The sequence below is a fragment of the Symsagittifera roscoffensis genome, chromosome 10 (assembly GCF_963678635.1).
Source record: "Symsagittifera roscoffensis chromosome 10, txSymRosc1.1, whole genome shotgun sequence".
Classification (NCBI taxonomy): Eukaryota; Metazoa; Xenacoelomorpha; order Acoela; family Convolutidae; genus Symsagittifera; species Symsagittifera roscoffensis.
In genome coordinates, this window is record NC_087071.1 from 21,820,307 (window position 1) to 21,830,049 (window position 9,743).

The window sequence follows — 9,743 nt, forward strand, 5'->3', positions numbered from 1 at the left end:
TTTTAGTGAGTCGGAAAATCCATCGAAATCGATTTAAATCGACTTTTTAGACACTTGAATCGATTTAAAATTTTCAAAAAGATCGTTTTAAATCGATTTAAAATCCATTTTATATCGTAAAATGTACATGGTTTATCGATTTGGATCGATTTAAAATCAATTTGAAATCAATTTAAGACGACCGGAAACCATTTCTGTCAGTGCGGGTTAAATCTTTTTACTGCTTTTGCTACCTCGCATATTGTCGTTGTGAACCAGTCAGTCAACAAGAAGTGTGTTGGTGGTTAGCACTGCTAGGACTTGTTTATATCTCGATTTGTTTATATCAAGAAACGTTTTCGTCGATGTTTCTTGATATCTTCAGGATGTCTTTAAAGTCCGTTTGATATTTGCCGAGTTTTAGTCGCCGTGATAGCCACAATTAGACACTTAAATTGATTTAAATTTTTCAAAAAGATCGATTTAATTCAATTTAAAATGGGGTTAAGTGAGACTCTGGTGGATTTAAGTGAGGTTCGGATGGATTTTAGTGAGTCGGAAAATCCATAGAAATCGATTTAAGTCTATTTTTTTCATTGGGGTATTATCAGTTTCAAATTTTTATTGCATTTACTTCTTGCCTATCCTTTTTCTTTTTTCATGCATAGCGTATTGTAGCTTAAAAAAACAAAGAAAACGACCAAAATATCCATAAAGTTATATGATTTTCTTGCATACTTTGAGTTCAAAGACTGATCTAAGTTTACACTTTTCTTGATTCGTTTCATAAGTTGTTGCTTAAAATCTGATTTACTTTCATGTTTTTTTCATGATTTTATTGCATAATATTGAGATCACAATTTAATTTTACCTGACCCTTTTCTGGTTTGTTGCACAAGATTTTGCCCATAATTTGATTTACAATGGTTTTCTATGATTTCATAGCATATTTTTGATTTTAAAACCTGGTTTATGTGTATCATTTTAATGAATTCTATAACATCTGGCAAGAGTGTTTATGTTTAAAAAATCGAGATTAAAAAATTCCAATTATTTTCAAAAGGTATGTTTGTTTTCGCCGTGATAGCCACATTTAGACACTTAAATCGGTTTAAAATTTTCAAAAAGATCGATTTAAATTGGTTTGAAATGGGGTTAAGTGAGACTCTGATGGATTTAAGTGAGATTTGGATGGATTTGAGTGAGTCGGAAAATCCATCGAAATCGATTTAAATTGACCCTTAGACACTTAAATTGAATTAAAATTTTCAAAAAGATTATTTTAAATCGACTTAAAATCCATTTTCTATTGTAAAATGTACAGGGTTTATCGGTTTGGATCGATTTAAAATCAATTTAAATCGACCGAAAAACCATTTCTGTCAGTGCGGGTTACATCTTTTTACTGCTTTTGCTACCTCGCCTATTGTCGTTGTGAACCAGTCAGTCAACAAGAGGTGTGTTGGTGGTTAGCTCTGATCGGACTTGTTTATATCTCGATTTGTTTATATCAAGAAACGTTTTCGCCGATGTTTTTTGATATCTTCAGGATGTCTTTAAAGTCCGTCTGATATTTGTCGAGTTTTAGTCCTTCTTTCATGGGGAAGTAATCGCGATCAAGCACCTCTGGTCGGGTACCTTGGCGAGAGAACTTATGGAGTTATGTAGTGAGTGGCGATCTCCATTATCTTCCATTGCCCGAATTTCAGAAGTTCATTCCTTCCACCATTCCTCGTTCATTCGCTGCCTGGTTGCCCTCATTTCATGGCATGCTCGTTGGTAGGCTTGTTTCCTACCTGTTGTTTTTATTCGGATATTTTCTCTGAACGCACGTCGCCTGAATTCCGATAGTTCTCTGATTTCTATCTGGTTTTCAGAAAACCATGTTTGTATTTATGGGTGTACAACACCTATTTCGATTTCTGCGCAGTCGCAGATGATGTTGGTGATCAGTTGGGTTGATGGCATTTCAGGCATGCTTGTCAGATTTCGGTGACAGCCGTTACATAGCTCTTATTTGTTGCTTGGTTCTTGAGTGAGGCTATGTTTATTTTCTTAGGTCTCATCATTGAGGTTCTTCAATTTTCAAATCCTCGCATTGGGAGTAATTGTATGTGCACTGTTGCGGTCTGTTGTGCGCAGATGGTCGCTGGGTCACATAGATTGTAGTGGAAACTTCCGGATCACAGTTGAAACGCGGTAGTTATCGGTGTCAATGTCTATGTCTTGCATTGCTGTTGTATGCGACTTTTCTTGCCTGCGCTTATTTTACTAACGACAAGTCTAGCATGCTCGATGTCTTCCTGCGGGTTGGAACCAGGGTGCTGTTTTTCGTAGGGTTGATCTCAACAAGGTGTAGTTTATTCTCAACTCTTTAGCATAGAGAACAGGCTCATACGGTCCCCCATGTGGTTGCAGCGTAATAATTGAAGACCAAATTATCCCAATATGGAGTTTTCCTTTTCCTCGTCACAATTTTTGAGTCTGCTGCTGAAGTCATTACATATCCATATCAACTGTTGGTCTGGGATATTTCAAAGTAGTTTGCTCACCTATTCATAGAACTGTTCGACATTCCTTTCCTGTGGCTTGGATGTAGGCGCATAGTCGGAGAAAATATGCCATTACCTGTCCTTTCCTGCAGCCTTGATGGTGGCTTTTATTGCTCGTCCGATCTCATTGACTTCTACGCGACTGCCCGCTTGCGCCTATGCCTATGGCTGCAAGGAGTTAAGAAAAGGACGCCGAAAACCTTTGTGTTCCCCTTCTTTTCTTTACGGTTGTGGTGGATGAATTTATGCCGGTACCCTCAAATCCGGTTTCACTGACCACTAAGGCTTCCCGGTTTCCGGGTTGAATAGATAAAACTCCACACGAAACGTATTATGTATTTATACATTATTTATGTTTTGCTATTATGTAACGTTAATATGAACTGGTTAATATGACCTTGATAGTGAGGACGAGGATTACGGCTAAAGTAAACTACGGTTCAGAAAGAGAATTAACGTTAACATTAAATAGTTGTTTTAACTTCCCTCTCTCTCTCTCTCTCTCTCTCAAGAGATCATCATTATCTATCCAGAAGGATTCAGGAATTAGCAAATAATACCTTGATGACCTAGCGGTATGACATGGAGCAGCCACCAGGATTTTCGAAGAATCCGCTTAACAAAAACCTATTCTGGGAAAGAGCATCAGCCGAACCACCATTGCAGTGGACCAAATTGGCGGCAATACTGGAGATGGCAATATTGGCGAAAAACGGCATCGAAAATCCGAAATCTACTGCAAGAAAAACCACCACTAGTAGAGCCATCCGAACCAATATACGAGGTCAAGATTTTAGGCAAAACGGAGGCACAGAAAAAGAACCGCGACGTGCATAATCAAGAAAAACGAGTGGGCTGGAAAAACCACGTGATTAAAGCGCGCGAAAAAGGAGTCCTGTATAACTCATTCAGATGGGACGAAGCGGACGCAAAAGTGCGTAGCTATCTTTTCCTGTGTCTCGGCGCTGAAAGACAGCGACAGATACAACAAAAACGACCAAACTGACAGCTACATACGGTAACTACAATAAAATTCGTGACAACATGAAGACATTTTCGTCACTACGCGCATAATAGCTTTTGAGAGGTATAACTTTATCTGTCGGAAACAGAAGAAAGCAGAAAGTCTAGAATAATTTCATGCAGATCTAGTGGAACTGGCCTCACGCGCTGACTGCGGTGACAGAGAGGATGAGTGGGTAAGAGATATGTTTATCGCCCACATGAACAATGAAAAAATTGCTGAAGAATTGCTGGCACAAACAGGTAGCCCACAAGATGCATACGAATACTCGATACGACGAGAACAAGGTCGTACTATGAGAACAAATCCGTTCGGAGGTCAAACATTGATTACAAAACAAGAGCCGGTACATTACGTTAATACACGTGGCAGACAAAACGAACAAAACAATCAAAACAGTCAGAGAGGTCGGGGCGGTTTTCGCGGCCGACCGTATCCAGGTGGATCCCAGAACACAAAGGGTCAACAACAACAACGAAACACAATATCCAGACAATGTTATAAGTGTGGGAACCAATATGATCCCAATCACCTGCAATCATGTCCAGCAAAAGACAAAATTTGCTCAAAATGTGCAAAACGCGGACACTTCGCAAAAGTTTGTCGCTCAACAAACGTAAACTACTTGGGAAACACAAACGAAGAACAACTGGAGGAAACAGAAATAGAGAGCACGGAAACAGACAACGATCCCGTCGCATATGCTGATTTTATCACAAACAATGGGTAGGAAGAATATCAAATAGACAGATTTTCAGTGATGGCAATCGCAGAATCATTCGAAATAAAAAACAAAAAAACTATCGGAAGGTGATCTAAATGGACATTTTGTTAAACTAAAACCAAATACAACGGAACTATTCGATCTTGCTGACTCGGGCAGCCCAGTGTCTTTTCTCAGCGAGAAAACCGCACAACGAATACAACAGAACGATCAAACAGCAGTTTTCAAAAATATCCCACAGGAGGACACAGCTAGGAATCTAGCATGCTAAAACGGCAAATCAATACATCCGAAAGACAGATTGATAACCGCAATTGAGTCGGGAGGATGGAAAATAAAGCTCCGTTCATTTTAGTGGATGACCACAAGGCAAATATCATAAGATGAAATCTACTACCATAAATTGGTATTAAATTAATTCAAGTAAAACAAACACACATGGTACTCAATGTACAAGAAAAAAACAAGTCAAATCCCAAAATTAAACAATGGGTCCAGGATAACTTCCAACAGCTATGCGTACGCATAGGAAAGGCAAAACACCATGCAATGAAAACACAATTTAACAAGGAGTTCGAGCCAATACAGCAAAAGGGCAGACGTTACATCTACAGGAAAGGATCGAAGCGGAACTAATCAAATTGTTGGATCAAAAACATCATCAAGCTCGATAAATGTTCTGATAAACAACTTATCAGACCAATAGTTATCACAGTAAAAAAAATCAAATAGTTAAACTGGCACTAGACTCCAAAAAGATCAAGAAATACATATACAAAAACAAATACCAAATGCCAAATATTGACCTACTCCTGGATAACATCGCCCAAGTGGTGAAATCAGATAAGTCAAATCGGACATTTTCTCCACACTCGATTTAAGATACGCACACCCGTTAGATAAAGCAACAAGAGAGCAAGTTAATTTCAGCCTCAGTGGCGGTAATGCTACCGGAACCTACCAAATCCGGACAGGCTTCTACGGCCTTACGGATATGCCAGCAGAATTCCAGAAGGCAGTCGATTTAACACTTGCTAACTGCAGCAATACTTACGCATATCTGGACGATATCTTGATTGTAACGAAAGGTAATGTAGAGACACAACGCCAAAAACTTCAAACAGTTCTAACAAAACTTGATGGACAAAACCTCGCAATCTCTCTAGACAAATGTAAGTTTGCATGCAAACAAGTTGAGTGGTTAGGCTTCAACATCAATAGTGAAGGAACCAAACCACTTATAAAGAAAAATGAAGCTATTAAAAAATTATCGCCCCCATTACTTTCAAACAACTAGAAACTTTCATGGGTTCAATACACCACCTTACATATAACTTTTTGAGGGGAAGCGAGCGCCAGAAAAACGCATTTTTTTGTCAACTTTTATAAATTTTCCAAAAAGTGCCCTACTGCACAGAAATTTTGGCCAAAACAGAGTCTTTTTTCTGCTTTAGGAGAGCTCGGTTTGGTCGACCTAAAAGAAAGTTCTTTTTCTTTTTCAGCTAAATTTGTTTTCAGTGTGATATCAATTCTCCTAAACTCATCCCGCGTGTTGATCCCTGGCTTTAGTTTCCTTAAATGAAGCCCTTCCAATGTTAGCTGTTCGACTGATCGCTTATCTCCTAACTCAACTGTTCATTGGTGTATTCAGCCACACACACACACTGTGTTACATTTTCGCCTACCGGGATGTTTTTTTGTGGTCATCAATCTTTGTGGCCTAATGTCAAACAGTTTGTCCAACATCGGTGAAATTACATTGGGCTTTGTAGACCATATTGGACTTGAGACTTCGCGAAATTGACGAATTAAGGTAGGTAAGGGCAGTGGTCAATTTGCGGGTCAACTTTGGTTGGCCATTCCACTTGGTAATGATTATTTTTCTATTGCTTTCAATTGATTTACCTTGCTGAATGATTAGGTTTTCATGTAGATCTGCTCCCAAGAACCGTGTGGAACGTATATATTTTTAAAAACCTCATGTTCTGAAAAAGTGCGCTATTTCTGAAAAAAAAAAGCTTGCCTGTATCTGAAAATTTTTGGTACCATGTACATTTAAATTGCTTGATTGCATCTACAATAATAATTATGTCTGAAAAACCAAGATGTAGTTCTCATCAAGTAATTCAACCGTGAATTGTTTGTTAGGGTACAATGTTTTCGCGGCTTGCAATACCACGTTCGGGTCGACTTTTACTGTCCACAAATTGTCTACGTATTGTAGAAAAAGCGTCGAACCTGCTACGGTAGGTTCACAATCTTTCATTGAGAAGCTTGCAGTACAATAGTTTCGAAAAAAAAAGATAATTTGATTGTATGAATTAAAGTAGTCCAACTTCTGTGACAAATTGCCTCTAAATTTGTGTTTTGTTTTTGCTAATTACCTAAACAAGTTATGTTTTTCTGCTATCCGGGAATGCGGCTCTGTGGAAACGCACAGTGAAGTGAAGAGGAATTTTTATTGATGTAAAAATTTGTTTGGGGGACAATTGTTTTGATAAATTCAATCAATTCAAGCACAAATATATCGATGCTTCGAATTGCTAAAACAAAGTGTAATTTTGTTCTAGGATAGCCCTTTTTTGTTGACTAGTTCATAAGAGCGAAGCTGTTATATAAAGAAGTTGCTTTGAATTATTGGAAGTTTTCTTTGCTTAATTTCAAAAAAAAATACGAAGAATAGTCCTAATTTTGTGACAACTTTGCCTCTTTTTTATGTTCTGTTTTGTTGCTGATTACCTTAAAGTTTTTCAAGTTTTTTTCTGCTTTCGGGGAATGCAGCTCTGTGGGTACGCACTGTGAAGTGCACCGGTAAACTTGTTGGCTCATAGGTTATTTGTAAAGACAAGTGTTTTGATAAACTCAAGTTAAAATTTAGTTTTGGAAAACCTACATTGGCGAAATTCTATCACTACGAGGCCAAACTGTGCATTTTGTGAATTGTAAGCGCGAAATACGCAGCAATGGCGCTAACTCTGTTCTTCCTTTGTTTTTTCATTTCCCTTGATCGTTCCTACAAACTTTTAACGTTTCTAAAGATTCGTCTCCGGAATCCAGTAACATACAGACACAAAAATGTGCGCACATCGTTGCACAGTTTGACCTCGTAAGGATAAAAAACGACCTTTTTTGTTTCTACCAAGCTTTCAGACAAAATTCAACTTAATGAAGACACTCAACTCTAACTGACTGATTTTGAACATGCAGCTAAAAAATTATTAGAATAAACCGTTTAATTAGTAAATAATAAGCAATTTTGGGCAGAATGAGTTAAAAACTGTACTTAAATTGTTTCCAGAATATGCCACTAAATCTGAACGTCATTTTTGTTGGTTATGGTTTTTCGTTCACTGCAACTGTCCAGGCTTCGTGAGGTTTGTTGTTTTCTTTCTAAAAACACATTTCAGTTTAGAACGGATTACTAAGATCAGATCCAAATGAAAACATTTTTTTGAAGTCCTTCCCAAATTAACTGTCTTCATCTCCTTCTAAAAATGCGTATTGAGCGATATATATTTTTTTGCTCCAAAATAGCATTGCTGCTTCAAGCTAGAAAATTGTTGTCAACCTAAGCTGACTATTTAAAAAAAAATTTGTTTTAACCGCACAAAAATCACTTAAGTAAGTGACTTATTTTCTAACTATTATTAATTGGCCACAACTTTTTTTCTTTTTGTTCATCAAAACAGCATGATCGAATCTGTAGCTTACTTGACAGTCTCTAAAAATACATTCATTCTGAACCCATTTTTCTTACATAACGATTGATAATTTACAAGCTGCTGGATGCTCCAAACTTTCATTGGAGCTCAAAATTTGTCAGTAACCTCTTTCACAGACCTACAAAATATCGCATCTTTCCATTACAAAACATTTAGCATCTCTGACTAACCTGTTTCTCGGCTGGCATAGCACGATGATTCGAATGCTCCTTGCAAACCTACAAAAAGTGAATAGAACACTACATAACTAACTTGAACTGAGTCAATGAAAAGCAAAAAGCTAGAAAAATTGTTTTCATCAACCAAATTTGTCATAGTTTTTGTTTTAAAACTTGCTGAGACAAATCTGGTTGGTGAAAACATTTTTTTTCTCGTTCGTTTTCATTGACCTTGTTTTTCATTGAATCCTTGAATGATATTGGTTGTTCACGTGTACAAATTATTCAAAGAGCAAACCTCTGTGTTCTCCTTGGAGGCCGAGAGATAGGGAGGTGGTCCAATGATGCTGAGAGCCACTGGTAAGAATATTAGGCCGTGGTATAACGCGAGGATAGACACCAACATGAAAGTCTGAAACAATCAATACGCAAAGCTTATGACGGTTCAATTGATAATGACCGAAGTTTCCAAAGTGTTCCTTTAAACAAAAAACTGATGGAATATACGTTAAAACAAGAATTAAAATGCCGAATTTGAAATCAAAGTTCAATTGAGAGACACCCATTTAGGGAAAAGAAACTTTTTTGACAGAATACAAACAACCCTAAATTTTAATTTCAAATTTTATACGGTTAAAGTAATTCTGAGAATTGATACCATGCTTTTTTCATTTGCTGATTGGATAAACGGGAACGATTGAATAAACTGATCGATCGGATAAATTGAAACATAAAAACTCGGTGCATCTTAAAGTACCATACTTCTTCATCGATTCAATTTGCATTGCGGCGCATTTTCACAATATTTGCACAGTTTAAAGGTTTTTTTTCCAGAAAAAGTAAATTGTGAAAAATAATCATAAATAATCATTTTCGCAATTTTGTATTTATGGGTGTTTGTACCATGTTTGTATTTATGGGTGTACAACACCTATTTCGATTTCTGCGCAGTCGCAGATGATGTTGGTGATCAGTTGGGTTGATGGCATTTCAGGCATGCTTGTCAGATTTCGGTGACAGCCGTTACATAGCTCTTATTTGTTGCTTGGTTCTTGAGTGAGGCTATGTTTATTTTCTTAGGTCTCATCATTGAGGTTCTTCAATTTTCAAATCCTCGCATTGGGAGTAATTGTATGTGCACTGTTGCGGTCTGTTGTGCGCAGATGGTCGCTGGGTCACATAGATTGTAGTGGAAACTTCCGGATCACAGTTGAAACGCGGTAGTTATCGGTGTCAATGTCTATGTCTTGCATTGCTGTTGTATGCGACTTTTCTTGCCTGCGCTTATTTTACTAACGACAAGTCTAGCATGCTCGATGTCTTCCTGCGGGTTGGAACCAGGGTGCTGTTTTTCGTAGGGTTGATCTCAACAAGGTGTAGTTTATTCTCAACTCTTTAGCATAGAGAACAGGCTCATACGGTCCCCCATGTGGTTGCAGCGTAATAATTGAAGACCAAATTATCCCAATATGGAGTTTTCCTTTTCCTCGTCACAATTTTTGAGTCTGCTGCTGAAGTCATTACATATCCATATCAACTGTTGGTCTGGGATATTTCAAAGTAGTTTGCTCACCTATTCATAGA

At 37.6% G+C, this 9,743-nt stretch overlaps 1 long non-coding RNA gene across 1 annotated transcript; it reads right to left on the reverse strand.

The window, feature by feature from the left end:
- Positions 1 to 7,574: 7,574 nt before the first annotated feature.
- On the reverse strand, positions 7,575 to 8,544 carry LOC134855280 (uncharacterized). Its single transcript, XR_010164464.1, has 3 exons — positions 8,458 to 8,544; positions 8,172 to 8,219; positions 7,575 to 7,669 (listed from the first exon to the last, which is right to left on the reverse strand). It is a non-coding gene; the product is annotated as an uncharacterized LOC134855280 (long non-coding RNA).
- Between the last annotated feature and the right edge of the window lie 1,199 nt (positions 8,545 to 9,743).